The sequence below is a fragment of the Eurosta solidaginis genome, chromosome 4 (assembly GCF_040869045.1).
Source record: "Eurosta solidaginis isolate ZX-2024a chromosome 4, ASM4086904v1, whole genome shotgun sequence".
Classification (NCBI taxonomy): domain Eukaryota; kingdom Metazoa; phylum Arthropoda; class Insecta; order Diptera; family Tephritidae; genus Eurosta; species Eurosta solidaginis.
The window spans coordinates 224,954,071-224,968,282 of NC_090322.1; the positions used below are offsets into that span (position 1 = coordinate 224,954,071).

The 14,212-nt window shown below is 36.1% G+C and overlaps 1 protein-coding gene across 3 annotated transcripts in view; it reads right to left on the reverse strand.

Moving 5' to 3' along the window:
• mgl (megalin) overlaps positions 1-14,212 on the reverse strand; it is an 822,751-nt gene that overhangs the window by 551,772 nt on the left and 256,767 nt on the right. The gene's annotated exons all lie outside the window — the stretch shown is intronic.

A 14,212-nucleotide genomic window follows, 5' to 3' on the forward strand; every position in this document is an offset into this window, starting at 1 on the left:
TATAACTGAAGCGTCTTTCAAGCGGAAATTATAACCGTGAAAAAGGCAGCAGAAAATCAGTTGGTGATCAAGGCAATAATCTCACAAAGTACTACATCAAGAACTATCCTAGAATGCAAAGATGCTTTAGAAAAACTTCGCTCAGACCGCACTATACACATACTTTAGGTTTCCGGCCATAAAAGGATAGGGATAGAAGGTAACAAAAAGACCGATGAGTTGGCGAAGGAGGGTGCAACACTCGCTGAATCGACGGAAGACGTCCCAATTCGGTTGACAGACAGGAAAGGTGTGAACAAAAGCCAAGGGCTGCAAAATTTATAAGATAATGTACAAAGCCTACCATATTAGACTCTGAAAGTGGTTCATATATACGAAAAGTGAAGATTTAAGGCTCACGATAAGCATACTAACTGGACACTACCTTTTGGCATTACATGCATATAAGTTAGGCTCGTCAGTGATAGCAGATGTATGAAGTGTGAGCTGAAAGAAGAAACTGTTGAGCACGTGCTGCATTCGTCTCTTGCGCTTGCCAGATCAAGGTTCCAGATATCAGTTATTATATAACATAAGTCCAAATACCTGATTGGGGTTCTTCCGTTTGGTCGTCAAACAAAATCTCGTAACATTATATGGACACGCGATTGGTAAGTTCTCCTTAACGTGACCTGCCCAGTTAAGCTGGAAAGGACCCGTTTTTTTCTTAAACTGTTAATATAATCAAAAGAGAATAAAGGGGCAAATACTTCTTTGCTTCTAAATTTGTTTGTCTAACAGCAGTGTTTTCCCAAAATAAAGTCCTTAATTTTAACAGCCTATGTGACCACTATATCATGAAGAACCTGCATGAACGAAAAGTGGGATAGAAAAGTGTTTCAGATAAATACCACACCCTAACAAATCGACCACATCTCGTTTACCGCGTTTTCTAAATTCCTTCTCACAATCTATATATTAACATAGTCATTCTCTCACTTCAGGGAGTATATTGCAACAACCATATATTTAGGCAAATATGGCGCTTGTAAAATGTTAGAAATGCAACCATTTATGTTTAGCAATTTTTCCTCACAGCTCCCATTGCCACCGCACCGCACCGGCCCATTCACACCAGCGCAGTAGTTCTTTGGAAGAAAATTATTTTCTTTTTGCTCCTTTCATCTTCTTTATGCGTTTATAAACATTTGTATGATATTATGCATATGTGTGTGTGTGTGTATCGAATTCTTTGTATGTGTGCGTATGCGTGTTGCAAGTTTGTTTAGCTTAGACAAGTTTATCATTTTGCCATCATAAATTCTCTTAGTATTTGATGTTATTTTTTTTGTTGTGGACAGGTTGCAATTAATTGCATATGCGTACCTGGTTTTATCCTCTGCTTTTCGCTTGTTTCGTTTTGGATTTTGCTTCGTTTTTTGCTTGTTTGTGTATTGTTTTTTATACCTTTCATGAACATGACATGGTATATTAACTTTGGCGCGATGTTTGTAACGTTGAGAAATATAGAAGATAGACTCACCATTAAGTATACCGAATTGATCAGGGCGACGAACTGAGTTGATATAGCCATGTCCGTCTGTCCGTCCGTCTGTCTGTTTGAACGCGAACTCGTCCCTCAAATTTTGAGATATCTCAATGAAAATTGGCACAAGGATGTATTTTTGTATTATATTAAACATTTGTCAGAACCGGTGGGATCGGAGCACTATAACATATATCTCACATACAACCGATCGTTCAGATAAGACGATTTTGGCGATTCCTGCCGCAATTTAGAAAGTATAAACGTGAAACTCGGTGATATATATTCTAATATATCATAGAAGATATTCTGCAAAAACCCCTTTGATCGGAGCTATATATAGTATATGTCCCATACAACCGATCGTTCAGATAGAAAGATTTTTGGAAATTTCACCCTTAATTTCCAATATAAAAACGTTAAACTTCGTGATATTTATTCTAATATATCATAAAAGATTTCATGAAAAAATTATTTCGATCGGAGCTATATATAATATATATCCCATACAACCTATCGTTGAGATAAGGGGGTTTTTTGGCATTTTTTTTTTTTTATATTTATCTTAAAAATCGTTTAGGTATGTACATCTGTTCACTATATATTTCTTATCTTATACAACCGATTGTTTGAAGATTACTAACGGGATAAGATTATTGTTCAGCCCCATTCATGAAAGGTATAAGGACAGTCCCGCCTTTACTTGTTTTTTTTTTTTTTTTGTTGTTTTGATTTATGTTTTTTTTTTGTAATGTTTTGGTACCACAAAGATAAATTATTGTTGATTATCGTTTATGGAAATTAAATGCACAACGGCAAAATATTTCCTCTAAATATATTCAAAGGCGTGGCTGTTAACGCTCAAGTAAAAACAAAACGAAAATGAATGGTTTTATGCAAATTTCGGCTTTTCCAGGTAAGAGAGCGTTGTGCTAGTTTGAACACTTATGCATTTTTGGAAAATTTATTATGCGTCTAAACAGAAGGAAAATAGCTTGGCGTATGAAGTTTTTGGTCATTCTTGGGTTTTATGGAGATTTGGATTTACACAACATTTGGTTTGAATGGGAAAAGTTTCGTATGAGTTAACCGCACTTCCATTACACCCACAGGGATGTTTACTTATGTATGAATGTATGTATGTTTGTATGTATGTACGTGGAATAACAAGAAATAATGTAATGATTATTGTAGTTGTTTGGTTAACTTTACCTTACCATTTTTGGATAACAACATTTGCAAGCTAACTTCAAATTTCAGTATTCATCGGTGATTGAAAATAAGGCGTTAGATTACGTTGAACTGTCCGGTCAATAAAGACCTCACATAGACTGAATTTGTCCATAACTTGTCATAATTGGTTTGACGACCAAATGGAAGAATCCCAATCAGGTGCCAAGTCTTATGTTACAGAATAACTCCGTCCTCTTGACAAATACTAGAAGTTTTATAGGACCAAGCTATATTGCTGTCCCGAGATTTGGCAACTCTGCCGCCCGTAATAGCTGAAGCTTTGACCTGGCGAGCGCAAAACACCGTTTCTTCTGCAGCTCGCACTTCCTACATCCGCTTTTACTGACGAGGCGAATCTTATAAGAATGTGACGCCAGAAGGTAGTGTCCAGTTAGTCTGCCCATCATGAGCCTTAAGCCTTCTCTCTTCAGATATATGAGCCAAGATCGTAGGCTTTACACATGACCATACACAATTTTGTAGCCCCGCGCTTTTGTCCACGCATTTCCTGCTTAACGGATCTTATGCAACTCCAATCTTCTTTTGATTTCTCCCAAACGGATTGGGACATCTATTGTTATTTCAGCGAATGTTGCACCCTCCTTAGCCAACACATCGGCCTTTTCGTTGTCTTCTATCCCTTTAGGACCAAGAATAGATGTATAGTTCGGCCTGAACGAAGTTCCAATGCTTCTTTGCATGAGAATAATAATAGAAATAAGGCCGCGGGCAACATGCGCTGATGGAACATCAGAAGGACAAGCAACTTAAACTGAATTGCCGCAAGAAGCCTGATGGGTAGTGGATAAATCTAGCTGGGGTAAAGATCACATGCTCTTCATTATGCTTCAGGAGACCCAGAAATTAGTGAAAAATAAATCTATGAAATATTCTGCACATACATTCGATACAACCATATTCGATTAACTTGGATCAAAACAAATATTTGATTCGTCTCAAATTCGCACAGAGAGGGAAATTAACGAAAGATTTAAAATTAGTACATTTTATATCTTTGGCTTCAAATAAAAATGAATAGAGGCTGCGTCCATAGCGTAGAGCGAATAGTTGCAGTTACAATTTACTGTGACATCAGAAAGCAGTTTCCTTTTAGAGATATGAGCAACTTTTCATGTCTGGTATCGAACTTCTTGCCACTCTTTCGCGCAAATTTCATTATATGCAACTCCTCTCTCCTTTTAATTTCCTCCAAGCGGATACGGGCGTCTACCGAATAGTGCACCGTCCTTCGCTAACTCATCTGTCTCTTCGTTACCTTCTATATCTTTATGAGCGGAAACCTGGTATAGATATATGGTTCGGCCTGAGCGAAATCTCTTCAATGCTTGTCCGCATTCCACGCCACTTCTTGATGAAGTACTATGTGAGGTTATTGCCTTAATGACCGCCTGACTATCAAAACATATATTGACATGACTGCAGCTAAATCACACTTCTTCCAGAATTTCTGATGATTTCTTCATGGCTGCAATTTTGTTTTGAAAGACACTGCACTGATCTGGAAAGTTGTCTCTGAAAACCACAGTATACTGCACACCCAGCCACTCTTGTTAACTTGGAAACAACAACACGCACATGTATAATGTGTGTGTTAGTACTACACTTTTACGTCAACACTTCCCCTCTATTGCGACTCCATAAATATTTGGCAGATACAAGATGGATTACTTTACTTGTGCTATGGTTCAGCACTATAAATGTAATCCCAGTAATGTTCCACAGGAGTGTTGTGAAACTTGTCGCATATACTGACAACAGATTGAGCTCCTTGAGAAGGTTCCTGGATAGTTGTTTGTCAAAACGAAGTAGGCAGTCACAAGATTGTTGCCGTAGGTTCAAATTCGTTATCGATGACCATGACTTCAGAGAAAGTGACTAGGATTTATGAAGCCTAGTTATCACGATCGCCTGTTAGAAGCAAAGGAAGTTGAGTTTTTTCCATTTTCAGGTAAATGTTTGCTCTGCTCTTCATTCGGACATTCGAGGTGTTGTTTATCTTTCTACTACATTTCTTGTTGTCTTCCCAACAATTTTCGCAAAAAGCTTCTGCTAAGAATTAAGCCATTTTTCAATTTGGACATTTCTAAGTGCTCTAGAATATTTTTAAATCAATATAACACAACGCCATAAAAAATCGATAACATAATGTTACAAAAAAGGCAAAAGTGAAACAACTCTGGAAGTCATACCATTTTTCTAGTAGATCTCGAAATCCAAGGAATGACTGCATACAAGATTTTTTCTGGTTAGCAATTGTGGTGGTTAATTTTATGTATTCACCCAATAAACCAAATTTATAGATATACACATACACACAAATTTACAAATGTATCCCAAAAACTATGTTATTCATCTTAAATATTGAAGTTTTGTCAGTCCAAAACTTGCAAAATGGTTTAAAATCGGTTGGTAGATACAAAAGTTACAGTCATGTTGGCTAAGCTTAACAAGCTTAAACAAGTAAGGAAGGCTAAGTTCGGATGTAACCGAACATTACATACTCAGCTGAGAGCTATGGAGACAAAATAAGGGAAAATCACCATGTAGGAAAATGAACCTAGGGTAACCCTGGAATGTGTTTGTATGACATGTGTATCAAACGAAAGGTGATAATGAGTATTTTAAAAGGAAGTGGGCCTTAGTTCTATAGGCGGACGCCTTTTTGAGGTATCGCCATAAAGGTGGACCAGGGTGACTCAGAACATCATCTGTCGGGTACCGCTAATTTATTTATATGTGTAATACCACGAAAAGTATTCCTGCCAAAATTCCAAGGGCTTTTGATTTCGCCCTGCAGAACTTTTTCATTTTCTTCTGCTTAATATGGTAAGTGTCACACGCTTTTTACAAAATTTTTATATTCAGTTGAGCAGAGCTCACAGAGTATATTAACTTTGATTGGATAACGGTTGGTTGTACAGGTATAAAGGAATCGGGATAGATATAGACTTCCATATATCAAAATCATCAGTATCAAATAAAATTCGATTGAGCCATGTCCGTCCGTCCGTCTGTCCGTTAACACGATAACTTGAGTAAATTTTGAGGTATCTTGATGAAATTTGGTATGTAGGTTCCTCAGCACTCATCTCAGATCGCTATTTAAAATGAATGATATCGGACAATAACCACGCCCACTTTTTCGATATCGAAAATTTCGAAAAATCGAAAAAGTGCGATAATTCATTACCAAATACGGATTAAGCGATGAAACTTAGTAGGTGAGTTGAACTTATGACGCATAATAGAACACTAGTAAAATTTTGGACAATGGGCATGGCACCGCCCACTTTTAAAAGAAGGTAATTTAGAAGTTTTGCAATCTGTAATTTGGCAGTCGTTAAAGATATCATGATGAAATTTGGCAGGAATGTTACTCTTATTATTATATGTCTTCTTAATAAAAATTAGCAAAATCGGAGAACGACCACGCCCCCTTTTTAAAAAACATTTTTTTTAATTCAAATTTAAAAAGAAAAGTTAATATCTTTACAGTATATAAGTAAATTATGTCAACATTCAACTCCAGTAATGATATGCTGCAACAAAATACAAAAATAAAATAAAATTTCAAAATGGGCGTGGCTCCGCCCTTTTTCATTTAATTTGTCTAGGATACTTTTAATGCCATAAGTCGAACAAAAATTTACCAATCCTTGTGAAATTTGGTAGAGGCTTAGATTCTAGGACGATAACTGTTTTCTGTGAAAAAGGGCGAAATCGGTTGAAGCCACGCCCAGTTTTTATACACAGTCGACCATCTGTCCTTCCGCTCGGCCGTTAACACGATAACTTGAGCAAAAATCGATGTATCTTTACTAAACTCAGTTCACGTACTTACCTGAACTCACTTTGTATTGGTGTAAAAAAAGAACGAAATCCGACTATGACCACGCCCACTTTTTCGATATCGAAAATTACGAAAAATGAAAAAAATGCCATAATTATATACCAAATACGAAAAAAGGGATGAAACATGGTAATCGCATTGGTTTATTGACGCAAAATATAACTTTAGAAAAAAACTTGGTAAAATGGGTGTGACACCTACCATATTAAGTAGAAGAAAATAAAAAAGTTCTGAAGGGTGAAATAAAAAACCCTTGAAATCTTGGTAGGAATACTGTTCGTGGTGTTACATATATAAATACATTAGCGGTATCCAACAGATGATGCTCTGGGTCACCTTGGTCCACATTTTGGTCGATATCTCGAAAACGCCTTCACATATACAACTAAGGGCCACTCCCTTTTAAAACCCTCATTAATACCTTTAAGTTGATACCCATATCGTACAGACACATTCTAGAGTCACCCCTGGTCCACGTTTATGGCGATATCTCGAAAAGGCGTCCACATATAGAACTAAGGCCCACTCCTTTTTAAAATACTCATTAACACCTTTCATTTGATACCCATTACGTACAAACAAATTCTAGAGTCAACCCTGGCCCACCTTTATGGCGATATCTCGAAAAGGCATCCACCTATATAACTAAGGCCCACTTCCTTTTAAAATACTCATTAACACCTTTCATTTGATACCCATATCGTACAAACAAATTCTAGAGTCACCCCTGGTCCACCTTTATGGCGATATCTCGAAAAGGCGCCCACCTATAGAACTAAGGCCCACGCCGTTTTAAAATACTCATTAACACCTTTCATTTGATACCCATATTGTACAAACGCATTCTAGAGTCACCACTGGTCCACGTTTATGGCGATATCCCGAAAAGGCGTCCACCCATAGAACTAAGGCCCACTCCCTTTTAAAATACTCATTAACACCTTTCATTTGATACCCATATTGTTCAAACGCATTCTAGAGTCAACCCTGGTCCACTTTTATAACGATATTCCGAAAAAGCGTCCACCTATAGAACCAAGGCCCACTCCGTTTTAAAATACTCATTAACCTTTCATTTGATACCCATATAGTACAAACAAATTCTAGAGTCACCCCTGGTCCACCTTTATGGCGATATCTCGAAAAGGCGTCCACATATAGAACTAAGGCCCACGCCCTCTTAAAATATTCATTAACACCTTACATTTGGTACCCATATCGTACAAAATAAATTCTAGAGTCACCCCTGGTCCACCTTTATGGCGATATCTCGAAAAGGCGTCCACCTATAGAACTTAGGCCCACTCCCTTTTAAAATTATCATTAACAAACACATTCCAGGGTTACCCTAGGTTCTTTTTACAACATGGTGATTTTCCCTTACTTTGTCTCCACAGCTTTCAACTGAGTATGTAATATTCGGTTACACCCGAACTTAGCCTTCCTTACTTGTTTTTTTAAGTTATATTTTGTGTCAATAAACCAATCCAATTACCATGTTTGATCCCTTTTTTCGTATTTGGTATAGAATTATGTCATTTTTTTTTCATTTTTCGCAATTTTCGATTTCGAAAAAGTATGCGTGGTCATAGTCGGATTTCCACCGTTTTTTATACCAATACAAAGTGAGTTCAGATAAGTACATGAAGTTAGTTTAGTAAAGATATATCGATTTTTGCTCAAGTTATCGTGTTAACGGCCGAGCGGAAGGACAGACGGTCGACTGTGTATAAAAACTGGGCATGGCTTCAACCGATTTCGCCCTTTTTCACAGAAATAAGTTATCGTCCTAGAATCTAAGCCCCTACCAAATTTTACAAGGATTGGTAAATTTTTGTTCGACTTATGGCATTAAAAGTATCCTAGACAAATTAAATGAAAAAGGGCGGAGCCACGCCTATTTTGAAATTTTCTTTTATTTTTGTATTTTGTTGCAGCATATCATTACTGGAGTTGAATGTTGACATACTTTACTTATATACTGTAAAGATATTAAATTCTTTGTTAAAATTCGACTTCGTGGTCGTTCTCCGATTTTGTTAATTTTTATTAAGCATACATATAGTAACAGGAGTAACGTTCCTGCCAAATTTCATTATGATATCTTCAACGACTGCCAAATTACAGCTAACAAAACTTTTTAAATTACCTTCTTTTAAAAGTGGGCGGTGCACGCTCATTGTTCAAAATTTTACTAATTTTCTATTCTGCGACATATGTAAGTTCAACTCACCTACCAAGTTTCATCGCTTTATCCGTCTTTGGTAATGAATTCTAGCACTTTTTCTGTTTTTCGAAGTTTTCGATATCGAAAAAGTGGGCGTGTTTATAGTCCAATATCGTTCATTTTAAATAGCGATCTGATATAAGTGACCGGGAACCTGCATACCAAATTTCATCAGGATACCTATAATACTCAAGTTATCGTGTTAACGGACGGACGGACGGACATGGCTCAATCAAATTTTTTTTCGATCCTGATTATTTTGATATATGGAAGTCTATATCTATCTCGATTCCTTTATACCTGTGCAACCAACCGTTATCCAATGAAAGTTAACACACTCTGTGAGCTCTGCTCAACTGAGTATAAAAACAATGGCACAAATAAATATTTCTTAGTGTTTTTGATACAATTTTAAATTTTTTCAAATTTTGTATTCAATAAAATTTTAATAACTAAGTCAGTTTTCAGCATATATAAGAAGCCGAATACACATTGAGCTAATAGTTCATTTGCCCGGTTGATGCAATGCAAGGTTGATATAGTATTTTTAGAGATTAGTGCATACAGCACCAAAAATGAGGAGACTAGAGAAAGGGATACAAAATTTATTCATTAGGAAAACTTTCACAATAATGTTATGTTTTTCTAGTTTAAATCATTGGTAAGTTCCCAATATCTCCTTTGACGATCCGGTGAGAAACTGAGAATCAGGTTATATCTAACCAAATGATTGGCTCGCAAGGACATAAGGGTACGAGAAACCGTATTTCAACCGTTGCTCACAATTTTGGTAGTGTATGGGGAAAATCTTATATGCAGTCATTCTTAGATCTTCGACATCTACTAGAAAAATGGTACGACTTCGCAAGTATTTTTTTCGTATCACACAGTGTATTAATTGCAATTTAATAACAAAATTTCGAAAGATAATATTTTATCAGCTGTCTATGGTAGCATATCAGACATCGAACTCAATTTGAACACATGCTCAGACCGACTGCATTTTTGCGGCTTTTCCGTGGCTATGTAAGAGTAGGCTAGTAATTTTTTTGTTGGTCTACCAAATTGTTGTAATTAAACAACAATCTATTTTATTCAATTTGTTCAAGATGACATCATGAGCCCTTTTTATCATCCAATCAAAGCATAAAAAATTCAACGATGTAATAAAATAGCAAAAAGCTTACCTTTTAATTTATTTATAAATTATAGATCATATGAAATTTAAATTCCATAGTATAAAAGCAGGATTACTGTTGTTTTAAAGCAAAACAAATGAAATGCACAAAATATTCATATTTACCTGCAACAAAATAAAGAAAAAGAATTGATTAATCATCAAATATTTGCACATAAATGCATTAACTTTTTTTATTTTATTTTCCCTTTTATGAATGCAATAGAGTTTACGATAAAAAATATATTGAAAAAATACCACCCGCATCTGCTACTAATCCAATTGTTCGAGCACTTAAAATGCAAAGTAAATATTTTTATACATAAAAAATATGTGTTTCTGTCTGTTTGAGAGATTTACATAAAATTTCAATACAAAACAAGTAAGGAAGGTTAAGTTCGGGTGCAACCGAACATTACATACTCAGTTGAGAGCTATGGTGACAACATAAGGGAAAATAACCATGTAGGAAAATGAACCTAGGGTAACCCTGGAATGTGTTTGTATGACATATGTATCAAATGAAAGGTATTAAAGAGTATCTAATGAGGGAGTGGGACATATTTCTATAGGTGGACGCCATTTAGGGATATCGCCATAAAGGTGGACCAGGGCTGACTCTAGAATTTGTTTGTACAATATGAGTATTAAATTAAAGGTATTAATGAGGGTTTTAAAAGGGAGTGGTGGTAGTTGTATAGGTGGTCGGCTTTGCGAGATATAGCCATAAGGGTGGACCAGGGGTGACTCTAGAATGTGTTTGTACGATATGGGTATCAATACGGTATTCATGCGGGTTTTAAAAAGGAGTGGTGGTAGTTGTATATGTGAAGGCGTTTTCCAGATATCGACCAAAATGTGGAGCAGGGTGACCCAGAATATCACCGGTTGGATACTGCTAATTTATTTATATATGTAACACCACGAACAGTATTCCTGTCAAGATTTGAAGGGTTTTTTATTTTGCCCTGTAAAACTTTTCATTTTCTTCTACTTAATATGGTAGGTGACACACCCATTTTACAAAGTTTTTTTCTAGCTAAACAAAAGCACTACGACCAATAATGCCCAAAGCTCGCTAATAGCACGAATCTATATCTTTACAACCAAAACTTTATTTATAGATTTGAATTCCAAATAAGAGCGAAAAAGGGACCTGCACATAAAAACAGAAATTAGAGATAAATATTGCCTTGAGCTTGATTCGAACGCGCGCTCTTATAATTCAGTAGGCCGATATAACAACAAAAATTGTCAAAAATATAATCGAAATATATAAGTCGAACTTTGATATTCAAATTTTAATATAATCAACCACTTCCTGAGCCGCCCCATACACATTTTTACAGTAGTTGTGATTCAATATCAAAGATCAACAAGATTATGTCTTTGTTTAAAGTGACATTTTTCATTTCTGCTGGCTCATTTGTATAAAAAAGTGCTTAAAAATTGTGTTCCTTCTTTTTATTTTCTTCTTTGGTGCATTGTTAAAGTACCAAACTATGTGTAAGGTTTCATTTTTGAGTAGTTACTTAAAAACTGTTCGCAAAATTCCAAAATTCTAAATGGACTTTCTGAATATTTCGATCCTTGTCCCATCTAGAAACTCTTTTATCCTTAATACTACAAACTAATAGAGCCCAAAATTTTGTTGAAATTTTCAGCTCGGAAAGTTCCTTAAAACTCGAAAAAAAATTCTAAGTTCGGAAGTTTGTTTTTTTTTTTTTTTTTGATATTCACGATCCCTTTATCACCTAGCGAAAATTTTTTTCCCTCATGTTACATCGATGAGATTTTAAAGTATGTTCTTAGTTTGAAGAATCTGGCTCTACGGGAAGCAACTGCGGTTGCAAGATTTCACATGTTGTAAATGGAATTTTTAATTATCTCTAAATATCTCGATCTCTGTCCACTATAGAAAAATTTTTATACTCAGCTGAGCAGAGCCCACAGAGTATATTAACTTTGTTCGCATAACGGTAATCCGTAACGGCATAAACTAATCGAAATGGATATACAATTCTATATATGAAAATGATCTGGGCGAAAAAAGAAATTCATTTAGCCATGTCCGTCCGTCCGTAAACACGATAACTTGAGTAAACTTTGAGGTATCTTGATGAACGTTAGTATGTAGGTTCCTGGGTGTTCATCTCAGATAGCTGTTTAAAATGAACGAAATCGGACCACAACCACGCCCACTTTTTCGATATCGAAAATTTCGAAAAACCGAAAAAGTGCGATAATTCATTACCAAAGACGGATAAAGCGATGAAACTTGGTAGGTGCGTTGCACTTATGATGCAGCATAGAAAATTAGTAAAATTTTGGACAATGGGCGTGCCACCGCCTACTTGAAAGTCTTGCAAGCCGTAATTTTTGCATTTGTTGAAGATATCATGATGAAATTTGGCAAGCAGGTTACTCCTATTACTATATGTGTGCTAAATAAAAATTAGCAAAATCGGATGACTTACACGCCCACTTTAAAAGAAAAATTTTTTTAAGTCAAATTTGAACAAAAAATTTAATATCTTTACAGTATATAAGTAAATTATGTCAACACTCAATTCCAGTAATGATATGGTGCAACCAAATACAAAAATAAAAGGAAATTTCAAAATGGGCGTGGCTCCGCCCTTTTTCATTTAATTTGTCTAGAATACTCTAATGCCATAAATCAAAGAAAAATTTACCAATCCTTGTGAAATTCGGTAGGAACATAGATTCTATGACCATGCCCACTTTTTCGATATCGAAAATTACGAGAAATGAAAAAAATGCCATAATTCTATACCAAATATGAAAAAAGAGATGAAACAGGGTAATTGGATTGGTTTATTGACGCAAAATATAACTTTAGAAAAAACTTTGTAAAATGGGTGTGACACCTACCAGTAGAGGAAAAGGAAAAAGTTCTGCAGGGCGAAATCAAAAGCCCTTGGAATCTTGGCAGGAATACTGCTCGTGGTATGACATATATAAATAAATTAGCAATACCCGAGAGACAATGTTCTGGGTCACCCTGGTCCACATTTTGGTCGATATCTCGAAAACGCCTTCAAATATAAAACTAATGTCCACTCCCTTTTTAAACCCTCATAAACACCTTTCATTTGATATCCATATCATACAACACACATTCTAGAGTCACCCCTGGTCCACCTTTATGGCGATATCTCGAAAAGGCGTCCACCTATATAACTATGGCCCACTCCCTCTTAAAATACTCTTTAATACCTTCCATTTGATACACATGTCATACAAACACAGTGCAGGGTTACCCCAGGTTCATTTTGCTAAATGGTGATTTTCCCTTATTTTATCTCCAAAGCTCTCAGCTAAGTATGTAATGTTCGGTTACACCCGAACTTGGTCTTCCTTACTTGTTTTCCATAATCATATAAGGGAACGTACCCAAACTACGTGACCCATTTTCTACAACTTTTTATCCCCCTCCCTCCACTCGGTGACCATTGGTAGTATATTTTGGGTTGGGGTCAAAATTCTGCTTTTTTGGAAATTCTGCATTCATAATTCCGGAAGTCGAAACACCGGAAATCAATATTATGGAAGTCAATATTCTGGAAAAAGCCGATCCAACACCGGCTGCGCCATGCACAGTAATTCTGCGTGGAGGAACACCTTTCTGCATAGGCGGCCCTCGGCCGCGCTTATAAGAAATAACCCTGGCCTACGCCATGCCAAGTCCGGGTGGGTAGTATAACCGTGGCTGCCGCCACATTGATGTCCTTCTGCGTAGTACACCCTTCTGCGTCCATTTTGATTCCGGAATTTTTATTTCAGAATTTTGATTTTAGAATTTTGACCGTTTTCCGTATATTTTCCCAGTTTCCCAGTTGTAAATGGACTTTCTAATATTTCTAAATATCTCGATCCCTCTCTAGAAAACTCCTTTATTCTATGTAATACAACCTAACAGAACCCAAAGCTATGCTCAAGGATTTAGGTAGCTGGATTAGCGGGAAGATCCTTGAAAATTGAAAGCAAAATTTTTCAAATAGCGGTCGCAAGATTCTACATGTTGTAAATAGACTTTCTAAGTATCTGCAAATATATTTATCCCTATCCCATAAATAAAACATTTTTATTATAACCTAATTGAGCTTAAGGATTCTTTGAACGTTTCAGTTTACTGAGTCATTGGGGAGCTTCTTA